The sequence below is a fragment of the Phyllostomus hastatus genome, unplaced genomic scaffold (assembly GCF_019186645.2).
Source record: "Phyllostomus hastatus isolate PE091 unplaced genomic scaffold, TTU_PhHast_1.1 phas_contig_348, whole genome shotgun sequence".
Taxonomy (NCBI): domain Eukaryota; kingdom Metazoa; phylum Chordata; class Mammalia; order Chiroptera; family Phyllostomidae; genus Phyllostomus; species Phyllostomus hastatus.
The window spans coordinates 7,954,757-7,967,132 of NW_025333860.1; the positions used below are offsets into that span (position 1 = coordinate 7,954,757).

At 40.1% G+C, this 12,376-nt stretch overlaps 1 protein-coding gene across 6 annotated transcripts in view; it reads right to left on the reverse strand.

The window, feature by feature from the left end:
• Window positions 1-8,891, reverse strand: part of HEATR5A (HEAT repeat containing 5A) — a 116,241-nt gene extending 107,350 nt beyond the window's left edge. For 5 of the 6 annotated variants that reach the window (XM_045841258.1, XM_045841254.1, XM_045841259.1 and 2 more), the window contains exon 1: window positions 8,636-8,891. The gene's annotated coding sequence lies outside the window, so the exon portion shown is untranslated. Of the gene's footprint in view, window positions 1-8,245; window positions 8,372-8,635 lie in introns of those variants that run through there. The other variant, XM_045841253.1, reaches the window with a different exon arrangement.
• Between the last annotated feature and the right edge of the window lie 3,485 nt (window positions 8,892-12,376).

The window sequence follows — 12,376 nt, forward strand, 5'->3', positions numbered from 1 at the left end:
AAAAGCTTTCCCCCTAAGATCAGGAAAAAGACAAGGGTGTTCACTTTCACCACTTCTACTCAACAGAGTATTGGAAGTTCAGCCACAGCAGTCAGACAAGAAAAAAGAAATAAAAGGCATCCAAACTGGAAAAGAAGTAAAACTGTCATTGTTTACAGATGACATGATAGTGTACATAGAAAACCCTATAGGCTCCACCAAAAAACTACTAGACCTCATAAGTGAATCTGGCAAGACAGGATACAACGCCAGTATTCAGAAATTGAAGGCATTTTTGTATACCAACAATGAAATATGAGAAACAGAAATTAGGAAAAAATCCCATTCGCTATTGCAACAAGAAAAATAAAGTACCTAAGAATAAACTTAATCAAGGAAGTAAAAGACCTATACTCAGAAAACTACAGAACATGAAGAAAGAAATTAAGAAAGACACAAATAAATGGAAGCATATGCTGTGTTCATGGATTGGAAGAATTAATATCATCAAAATGTCCATATTACCCAAAGCAATCTACAGATTCAACACAATCCCTATTAAACTACCAATGACATATTTCACAGATTTAGAACAAATATTTCAAAAATTTATATGGAACCATAAACAACTCCAAATAGCGTAGGCAATTTTGAGAAAGAAGCACAAAGTAGAAGAGATCACAATACCTGATATCAAACAGGTATTACAAGGCCACTGTAATCAAATCAGTCTGGTACTGGCATAAGAACAGACACACAGACCAATGGAACAGAACAGAGAGCCCAGAAATAAGCCCAAGTCTCTACGGTCAATTAATATTTGACAAAAGGGGCAAGAGCATAAAATGGAGTAAAAAAATAGCCTCTTCAATAAATGGTGTTGGAAGATCTGGACAGGTACATGCAAAAAATTGAAAGTAGACCACCAACTTTCACCATATACCAGAATAAACTCAAAAAGGATAAAAGACTTAAATATAAGTCATGACATCAAAGAAGTCCTAGAGGAAAATATAGGCAGTAAAATTTCAGATGTCCCATACAGCAATATATTCACCAACATATCTCCTTGAGCAAGGGATATAAAGAAAAAAACAAACAAATGCGACTATATCAAATTAAAAAGCTTCTGCAAGGCTAAAGAAAACATCATCAAAATGAAAAGAGAACACACTGTATGGAGAACATATCTGCCAATGAAACAATGACCGAGAGTTTGATCTCCAAAATATATAAAAAACTAATATGAGAGCACAGGAAGACACACGGCCAATTAAAAAATGGACAAAGGACCTAAGTAGACACTTCTCCAAGGAGGACATACAGATGGCCCATAAACATATGAAAAGATACTCAACATCACTACCCAGCAAAGAGATGCAAATTAAAACCACACTGAGATTATCACCTCACACCTGCCAAAATGGCTATCATTAATAAATCAACAAACAAGTGCTGGTGAGGTTATGGAGAAAAGGGCAACCTAGAGCACTACTGGTGGGGATGCAGACTGGTGTAGCCACTGTGGAAAACAAAATGAAATTTCCTCAAATAACTAAAAATGAAACTGTCTTTTGAACCAGTGATCCCACAGCTTTGATTATAACCCAAGAATCCTAAAACACCAAAGGAACCACTGCACCCCTATGTTCATAGCAGCATTATTTACGATAGCCGAGTGCTGGAAACAGACCAAGCGCCCATCATTAAATGAGTGGATCAAGAAACTGGTACATTTACATAATGGAGTACTACGCAGTAAAAAGAAAAAACTCCTACCCTTTGTGACAGCATGGATGGAACTGGAGAATATTATGCTGAGTGAAACAAGCCAGGTAGCAAAAGACCTATAAGTGGAACCTAATGAACAAAACAAGCAAAATAGAACCAAAGGCATGAAAAGAAGGAACAGACTGAGAGTGACTGGAGGGAAGGGGGATAACAGGGGAAAAAAGGGGAAGGAACTAGTCAAGGGACATGCATAAAGGACCCATGCACATGAACAACAGGGTGGGAACTGACTGTGGCAGCAGGGAGTGGGGGAGGCAGCGTAGGGGAGAGCAACGGGTGGGGGAAACTGGCACAAATGTAATAGAACAACAATAAAAAAAAATAAAGCAGGGACAATTGTAATAGCACAAATAGTAAAGTAAAAAAAAATTCAGATTTCTAAATATAAGCAGATAGAACTTCTTATAAGTATTGCTGGAATATGAATAAAAAAGATAGTCAATCTAATAGTTTTAAGATTTATCAGTTCACATGTAAAAATTTGTGTTATTCATACTTTTAACTGTTTCAAATCATACTCTTTCTAAATGAAATATATTTAAATATATATATACACACACGCACCCCACCATATATTTTAAAATTTGATTTTTGGAATTCTAAATACAAATTCCTATAAAATCAACTTAATCCGCACTGACTGTTGTGGCTCAGTGGGTTGGGAGTCATCCTGCAAGGTGAAAGGTCACCAGTTGCATTCCAGTCCAGGCGCATGCCTGGGTTGTGGGCTAGGTGCCTGGAGAAGCAACCAATTGATGTTCCTCTCATACACTGATATATCTGCCCCTCTCTTCCTCCCCTCTTCCCTTTTTTCCAAGAATAACTAAATAAAATCTCTTTAAAAATCAACTTAATTCATGTTTCTTAGGTCATATACAAAACTCTAACTTGTAATGTGCCCCAGGCATAGTACTAATACCTTATTTTAATAAGAAAGGAAAAAAAAAAACCATACTGTGCCTGTGCCAAGATGCTAAGAATATTTCCTGCACACTTGGTAGGAACGGGAAGAATAATACTTCTCACCACTGCATAACACAAGCCAGCAGGAACAGCAGAAACAGCTCTAAGAACAGATGTGTAGCACATCCTATAGGACAGAGAATTAGGATGAAACAGGAAGCAAACAGGAGTAATGAAAATTTGTAAGTTGCCCTCCTCCACTGTTTTTCCAAAGTACTGCAGATTACTGTTAGGGATGAGAAAAATGGCAGAAGTGGATTCACTGAAGGAGATTGCCAATGGGGCCACCAACTGAAGTCTAACCACTTATGGCAATTCTCCTTTCAGATTACAAAAGCAAAACCTGTGAAGGGAAAAAGGAAGTGATGGGAGTGGGAGTGAGAACTGAACACCAGGAACCAATTCTAAGGCAGCAAAAGGAAACCAAACTAACTTTTTTGAGGATTTACTTACTAGAACCTTTTAATTCACTACCTCATTTAATCCTAACAACACAGAAATTTAGATATTATCCTCATCTTATAGTTGAGGATGAGTTAGAAATTTGTCCAAGGTCAAGATGTTATTGAAGTGGAAGAAAGAAGACCTACATCTGACTAGTTTCATTGTCCACGTTCCTTCAAAGAGGAATGAACGTTGCTTCATATAGCCCCTTCATAGTTACTAATTGCTGATTTACTGAGGTATTGCCATTCCTGAAGCATCTAATCCTTCTTTCTTTGCTGTTCATCACTTTGCTCTCCTCTTAACATCTCACATTTTGGGGCTTTCTGTTAAAGTATGAGGTCTTCTAAAGATATCAGCCTCAGTCTTTGGTTACTTTTGACAATTTTTATCACTCTTTATTCCACAAACCAACTCTTCCATTTCCCCCTGGGAAGAGAGATTTCATTCTGAATATTCAGGAGTTCCAGAAGGCAGATTTTAAGAAAAGAGAAACTCTTCTTTTATCTTCCCTTCATTTATCTGAAAGTCCCCCTCTAAGCAATCTCACTACTTGCCATACTCAAGAATCTAGTAACATGAAGTAAAAACCAAACAAAAAAGATTTTTTCAAAACAATATATAGCAACTAATTGTTTTCAAATATCATAAACTTTACTGACTTAAGTGCCTTGATCCCTCAAAGCCTGCTCATTTTTAGTTTAGACATGACTAACAATCCATTTATCTGGATTCTAGCTAGGTGATGTATAGCACCATATTAAAAGTGAAGAAGCACTCGTTGACAGCAAGCAGCTTAGTGATGAAAGTGACCAAAATATTATTTACTATACATATTTTAAAAATCAGGGCAATGTGGACTACTTAGTATCAATACAAGAGCAATGTACAAAAAAATGCCATTATTTCCTCAGCTCAGCAGAGGCCAGGAATCCTTGCTTAATTTTTCAAAATACCTATATCCCTGTATTGGTTCCTTGTGCCATCCGCTGTTGGGAACCGTTTCAGAAGCTGTAACCGCACCCGCCCCCCATGGCTAGGGCTGATTGAGCAACCTTTGGACCATAAGCCACTAAGGAGACAAAGACAAAGCTTATCTCCCTGGCAGGGGCGCAGCTTCTGCTCCTTTTTCTTCACCCTGCCTGGCCCCCAAGGCTTGATCAGTTAGCTAATGACGAGTAAGATTCCTCAAGGGAGGAATGGCCTAAGACAGGCACGATCACTGGAAGGCCGCAGGGAAGGACTTGGGGGGCTATAGCAAAAGGGGGTGATGGACCCTCGCCCCTCGGCTTTGACAAAGCCCTAGTCCTCATTCTGTCTGCAAGAAGTCTCCTAATTTCTTGGCTGCCTTACTTCCCCTGCCTGACTTAAGCCTGAAACAATGACAGAGGGCAGTGCACCCCTGTGCTGGAAAGGGTGGGTTCCCCAGGTGATCAGGCCTAAGCATAAGTAAAATCCTGTGAAACCTGCTTTGCTAAGAATGCTCTCAATTAAATGATAAGGGTCCAAGCAGGAAATGAGTTTGTTTCCCAAAGTTTTATAGCCCTTTAGCTAACAGACCCAGACTCAGAATAAGCCCTCATAGTTCTTCCTATACTATCTACTGTTTGATCCTTACTGCCTGACAATAATTAATGAGCTTTACCTGTATTCCTGTGCAAACCAAAAGCCAATAAACACCTGCCAAGGCAAGGGTTGGGGCGCTCTCCTCTTGAGAGAGTGGCCAGGCTGCTCTGAGGAGCTTTCCCCTTGATAGAGTGGCTGAGCGGTCCCTTTTCCTCCACAGGACTCGGTAGTCTGTGTGAATTTATCTCATATCTCATCCATAACACCTTGGACACTGCGGGCCAGTGTCCGAGTCAATCTGCCAGAGGATTTTTAGTACAGCCATTAGACACTGCCTGCTTTAGAATCCCTCCTTCTAACTGATCATGGTTCTTGTATCCTGGTGAGCATTTGCAGATTGACCCTTAATCTGCACTGTGGTCTGACATTTTGGTTTTCCTCATGGTCCTCATTTCTAGGTCACAGCATACCCTATGGAATACCTAACCTAGACTTTAGCTACATTTCTGACCTTCCTGGATTCTAACCTGAGGGGTTTTCTTGGAAGACACTACTTTTCATTCTCTGTCAGATGGGCAGCTAGGCTCTTACCTTTGCAAGCATAGCCTCCTGGAACAACTCCATGATTATATACTCTGCCTTTTGGCTACCACTGTCATTTTGGCCCACCCAGTGAACGTACCTCTATTACCTCTAACCTCCAAGTGGGTCTGGGGCAGCACACCATAATTAAACCCAAAATATTGATATATTTCTGCAGCAAAAGATAAACATTCCCATAAGGTGGGATTAAAAATTACTATAAATAGCTTTATATCATCTCAGGTCATGTTTTGCTGTCAAATGAGTTAAGAAAAAGGCTTCAGAGTCCTTTGAATTCTGGAATTAAGATTAAGGGATTTTTGCCCATGTATGTATGTCTTTCTTTTTTGCTTTTCATATTTCCTTCCCCAAAAATTAAAAAGTTTTTTTGGTGTTTCAATGGGTAATTTCAATTTTCTGATAATTTTACTTACATAAAGAATGTATTGAATAAATGAGGTATTACTTACACATACACATAAAAATGCATATTTCAACATATAGAAACCACAAATGCAACGGAAGAGAATGTAGACAGATGCTACTGTATAATGTTTTATATTGGTAATTAACCAAAGAGAAGGATTATCTGGGTAATAATAAGTAGAACTAAATTGCTAAAAAAGTACACATATAAAACATTTCATTTAGTGAACTTAGAACCATACCATAGTTTTACAATTAGAAATAGCATATGATGAATTTTAGATATTCAGAATTATCACTTCCTGTAAGTTTTCCCTCTTTTCTGCCATACAACTAGCTCTAATTTCTTAAGCAGGTGACATTAACTTGGTGCTTTAATATGGCTAAGTTATGCTTCTTTTCTAGAAATAATTATCTTCTAAGTTGTTACTATTAAACAAAAAAAAACCCAAGCATGACTCAAAATACATGTGCCATTTTCAGTCTGTTGGGTATCTGTTTAGAGAGTCTAATTTCCCATTTGTATCTACTGCAGATAAACATTTGACTTCATGTTCAGTTTTACTTCCAATAATTTTCTGTCTGATCGTTTCATCAATTGCTATAGACCACTTACTTAAAAAAACATTTTGAGTAAAAGTAACTTACTGTTACTTGTGATCAACACCATGAATGACATGTTAAAAAGAGTTTGCTAAATGAAGAAAACTTCCTACACCAGATCTAAATTAAAATTAAAAATTATAAAGTTGTTAGAAAACATATAAAAATCCTTCCCTCTCTCTAGCCTTCTAAAAGGCTAGGCATGCTGAAATTAAAAACTTTATTTTAGGTAAATGTAACAGAAAAGCTGTGCCCCTTACATCATTACACATCTAGGATCTGGACATAATTACGGAATGAGATTTAGTGATTAAGAGTTTAGAGTTCTAGTCCAGGGTGGGCAAATTTTTTTTCTGTAAAGAGCCAGAGAGGGTTTAAGTTTTGTGGGTCATACAGTCTTTATCACAAAAACAATATATAAACTGCCATAAACAATAAATGAGTATGGTTGTGTTCCAGTAAAACTTTATCTACAAAAACTGGCAGCAGGCTGGATTTGAGCCACAGGCTGCCAATTGCTGACCAGTCGTCTAATCCAAAGAATTTAACACTAGAACGAGACAAGGTATTCAATAAAATGATATAAACAAATCTTTGCCAATTTCTTATGTCTCAGTTAATTCATTTCTTAAAAGAAGTTTAATAATAGTTTCTGCAGTCTTCTTAAAATGCAGAAGTGCTTTTTATATAGGGCTATGGTTCTTTTCAAGTACTGTTTAAACCCTTCAACTACACTATATATAATTAATGAAACACAAAACACCCAATGAAGCTTTAAAAAAAAAATACTGATGTCATTGAACTGGTTAACCAGGATTTAAAATTTAAAAAATTCAGAATAGGAAGGGGCTTAAACAAATCCAGAATTTAATCTTTCACTTCGTTCATAAAATAATTAAGAAAGGCTCATAAACGTTATAAACTACCCCAATCCCCATTTTGAAATAAAGCTGAATGAAATTTAGGTACGCTGCTTAAAGACAAAAGTACTTACATTTTTTTCCTTAGAGAATGTATTCATATTGGTGCAATTAAATAAACACTCAAGTTACTTTGGATTAGGTGTTTTCTCTCACTGAAGTCAGATGCAATAATAAACAGAAAGGAAGAGAACCCGTGTAAGATCCAGGTAGTAGTGGAGATGCTTGAGCTAAAACGCAGGTCTCCTGTCAGGTCAGGAGACATTTCCTGCACTATACCTATCTATATAAAAAATAACTGCTTTCTAAGACAAAGCCAGCCTCCAGTAGTTTTCCAACGGAAAAACTACGTTACTAACAGTAACATGTTCCGTTATAGACCCTGTCTGCTTACCTATTTTATCAAATAAAAAAAAATCGATAGTATTAAAATGTAAGACTCTAAAATTGCTTTCTCAAATACTTACTCTCCAAATGTTTAGAAAACAAAGCAGGGCAGTTTTCTCCCCAACCATCCAATGTCCCGGACTAAGGACCATTCTGCTTCTGAACTGTACTGGCAGGCCCCTTCCATTCCCTCCTTTTAACACCCCCTCTAGGCTGTAAGTTTCTTATGGACACATAAAAGCCACTGAATAATTGAATAAATGAATGCACATAAAGTGTAATTACGACTTTTAATGAAGGAACTCAAATAATTTGACTATTATCTGACTTGACTACTGCGAACATCTTAATTTGCCAGGCGTCTACATTACTGTGATTAGTATCGTAAAGCACTTTACAAAGTTTCTAAAGACTTTATAACCACTTGAAAAGACATTGTCCTGGCCAAAAGCAGGATAAGAAATGTTTCCTCAAACTAGGCAAATGCCACCCCAGCAAAGGCTTTCTTTCCTTGCGGGAAGAACTGGAAATAGTCCTTCACACAGCAGGCATATTCTTTCCCCTGCTGCTTCCCGGAAACCCACCTCGAGGGCTGCACGCCTGCGTGTGGAAAACCTCGCCCGAGGCCGCGTTTAGGGACTCCCGGGCTTAGGCAGGGCGGGTCTGGGAGCAGCGCGATGGCCCCCGCAGGCCACGACCTTTCGACCTTCTGGCAAGCCCAGGCTCCCGCCTTCAGGGAGAGTCCACGCCTACCTGTTGTGCTCGAGTGCAACCAGACTTTCCTGGAGGCCAAGAGGAAGGACAGACCACACTGGCCATTCAGTGGTCCCCGAGCCCAGTGTCCTCGGAGGGCTCCGGCCCCTTAGGCCATGACACCTAATCCCCCCCGGCCCTGTTCCGGTACCCGAAGTCCCAGCTTCCTCAACCACTTCGCTGCAGAGACCACCCCAAGGTCCCCAAGCTGCTCAACTCACGGTGCAGGCCGGGGTTCGCTGTCCCTCCCAGCTGGCAGGCAGCAAGGACACCACGCCCGGAGCCGCCTCCACTAGCGGGATCCCCCACTGCTCGTCTTCGGGGAGTCCCCCACAGCTCAGCATCTGTCTCAGTCGCACTACAGATACCGGCTACTCAGAGCAGGGACTTGCAAGCGGTGGCGACAGAGAGTCTGTGGGGTGGGAGGGGCACGTACGAGGCGGAGCCGGAAAGCTCGGAGTCCCCAGCAAGTCAGGAGCCGGCCATTGGGAGCTTGACCAGCGCTGCTCCTGGAACCGAGGCACCACCAACCCACCACCGAGCCATCGAGCGTCCACTCTGGCAGACATGACTGCTGCACTGCCGAGAGAGCGATGGGGGAGACTGTGGCCCAAGCTGAGGCCAGAGCAGGGAATTTGCAGTCCAGAGATGTTGGCCACAAGTATTTTTGTCTGTTTTAACACCAGCCAGAATCCTCGGAGGACGGCAATGGGACATCTAAAGACTGCGACTGGAGCCTGGAAAAATTTAGGCAGGGAGTGCTGTGGGTATTGTTGACTTAAATAAAGATGTAAACGGAGGCAAGCGTTAAAAAAAAGATTGTTTCGGAATAGCAGTGGAATTGCAGTTTGGGACAAACAAACTGTAGCGGGCTACAGGCAAGCCCGTTGAGGGTTTGTGGTAGGTTGTTCATGGGCAGAAATGTAAAGCGGGGAGAGTTCAATTAAAGCCAGTTGAGACATAAGGAACAGAATGGAGCCTTGAAAATTCCTGAGCAGACAAAAACCAGTCCAGTCACACAAATAAAGCTCAATTCAGCCTACTTTTCAAGGGCAACCCAACCTGAGTCCTCTCCCATTCACGCCCCTGGCAAAACTTTCCAATATTGATATGAAACAACTTCCAACCAACGCCCCCATCATCCAAAAATGTCCAACGCTATCAATTGTCTGTAAAATAAGGCATTTACAGGAAATAAGTGTCTTAGTCCTTAAGTTTTGTTTTCATGGGGGTGCATGCATTAGATTCTCCATTTTTTATCCTTCGTTTCTATTTTAGACAGATTTTTTCACAGTGTAGAGGATGGAATTTTAGACGTGGAAATGATTCTAGAGCACCTCATAGGCCTATCTCTTCCTTTTACAGCCTGAATTTTGGGGCCTGGAGGTAAAGCCACTTGCTCAGGATCACACCGAGTCAGTGGTGGAATTGGAACAAAGAGCCTCTTGGCTCCAAGTCAAGTGCATTTTCCCAATGTAGTCAGTGTTTTGAATGTAATTTTTAAATTTTTAAAAAACAATCTTAAGCTTACAAAAATGTTGCAAGTATAGCACAAAGAACATTTTTTTTTTTTTTGCTGGAACTATTTGAGATTTAAGTTTCTGACAAGATGCCACACAGTCCCTAAACATGTAACTGTGTGTGTGTGTGTGTCCCCTACCAATAAATACCTTCTACAATGCAATCAAACTGCAACTAGAAAAATCAAAATATTTATGTGATATGTTTTGACAATCGTGCCAATAATGTTTTGTGTTTTTTTTATGGTAAAAGGACTCAATCCAGAATCAAGCACTGTATTTACTTGTCATATAATTTCAGTTGCCTTCACTCTGGAACACTTCCTCAGTCTTTCCTTTACTTGTATATTCTTAATACTTTTCAAGATTTCTAGCCAGTAGTTTTATAGAATGGCTTTCCCTTTGCATCTGTCTCATGTTTACTCATGATTAGATTCAAGGGTATGGGATCTTTGACAGGACTCACAAAAATGATGCGGTGTTCTCACTGCATTCAATCAGGTGGCACAGGAATTTAATTTGTCTTATTATTAATGTTTATTTTAATAAGATGGTGTCTGCCAGACTTGTCCACTGTAAAGTTACTTTTTTTGCTTTGCATTTTTTAAAAATTTAATGATGAGAGATAGCGAGAGAAACTTTGCCTTGTTCCACTAATTCATGCATTCATTGGTTGAGTCCTGCATCTACCCTGACTGGAGATCGAACCTACGACCTTGATATACCAGGACAATGCCCTCACCAACTGAGCTACCTGGCCAGGGCTCTGCTTTGCAATTAATAAGTATTTTGTGAGAGAGAGTCTTTGAAACTAAGTGTGTTGTTTCTCATTAAACTTTCAGTTTATTTATGTCAGTATGAATTCAGTTCTCTTTTTTCTTTTTAAAATATATATTAATGATTCTCCTATTACGGTTGTCCCATTTCACCCTTTCACTCCCCTCCCCCTGCACACTCCTTCCCACCAACATTCCCCCCCTTTAGTTCATGTCCATGTGTCATAAGTTCTTTAGCTTCTACAATTCCCATACTATTTTTGCCCTCTCCCTGTCTATTTTCTCCATACTATCTATGCTACTTGTTCTCTATACCTTTTCCCCCTCTCTCCTTCCACTCCCCTGTTGATAACCCTCCATGTGATCTCCATTTCTGTGGTTCTGTTCCTATTCTAGTTGTTTGCTTAGTTAGTTTTTGTTTCTGTTTTAGGTGTGGTTGCTAATAATTGTGAGTTTGCTGTCATTTTACTGTAAATGTTTTTTATCTTCTTTTTCTTAGATAAGTCCCTTTAACATTTCATAAAATAAGGGCTTGGTGATGATGAACTCCTTTAACTTGACCTTATCTGAGAAGCACTTCATCTGCCCTTCCATTCTAAATGAAAGCTTTGCTGGATAGAGCAATCTTGGATGTAGGTCCTTGCCTTTCATGACTTGGAAGACTTCTTTCCAGCCCCTTCTTGCCTGTAAGGTCTCTTTTGAGAAATCAGCTGACAGTCTGATGGGAACCCCTTTGTAGGTAACTGTCTCCTCATTTCTTGCTGCTTCTAGGATTCTCTCCTTCATTTTAATCTTGGCTAATGTAATTATGATGTGGCTTGGTGTGTTCCTCCTTGGGTCCAACTTCTTTGGGACTCTCTGAGCTTCCCGGACTTCCTGGAAGTCTATTTCCATTGCCAGAATGGGGAAGTTTTCCTTTATTATTTGTTCAAATAACTTTTCCACTTGTTGCTTGTCCTCTTCCCCTTCTGCTACCCCTATAATTTGGATGTTAGTACATTTCAAGATGTCCTGGAAGTTCCTAAGTCTCTCCTCATTTTTTTGAATTCTTGTTTCTTCATTCTTTTCTGGCTGGATGTTTCTTTCTTCCTTCTGGTCCACTCCATTGATTTGAGTTCCAGTTTCCTTCCCATCACTATTGGTTCCCTGTACATTTTTCTTTATTTCACTTAGTGTAGCCTTGATTTTTTCATCTAATTTGTGACCAAATTCAACCAATTCTGTGAGCATCCTGATCACCAGTGCTTTGAACTGTGCATCTGATAGGTTGGCTATCTCTTGGTCACTTAAAAGTATTGGCTCTGGGACTTTGATTTGTTCTTCTGTTTGAACCTTTTTTTTTTTTGGTTTGGTTGCGCTTGTTATGTAGTGAGGGGCGGAGCCTTAGGTGTTCACCAGGGTGGGGTAACCCAGTCACTGGGCTGTGATGTTGTTTGTGGGGGAGGGGTCAGAGAGGGAACAATGGCTCTTGCTTCATTCTCTGTTGGATTTCAGTCCCCTCTGCCGCTTCCCACAAGCAATTTGGGTTCCTCTAGTGCTGGTTCCTGGGTGAGTGGGCTTGTGTACATTCTAGGACCCTGTGGGTCTCCCCAACGAACTCTCCTGTGAGGCTGGGAGTCTCTCCTGGCACCTCAACCTCCACAAGTGTTTTCAATCTGTGCTTTTA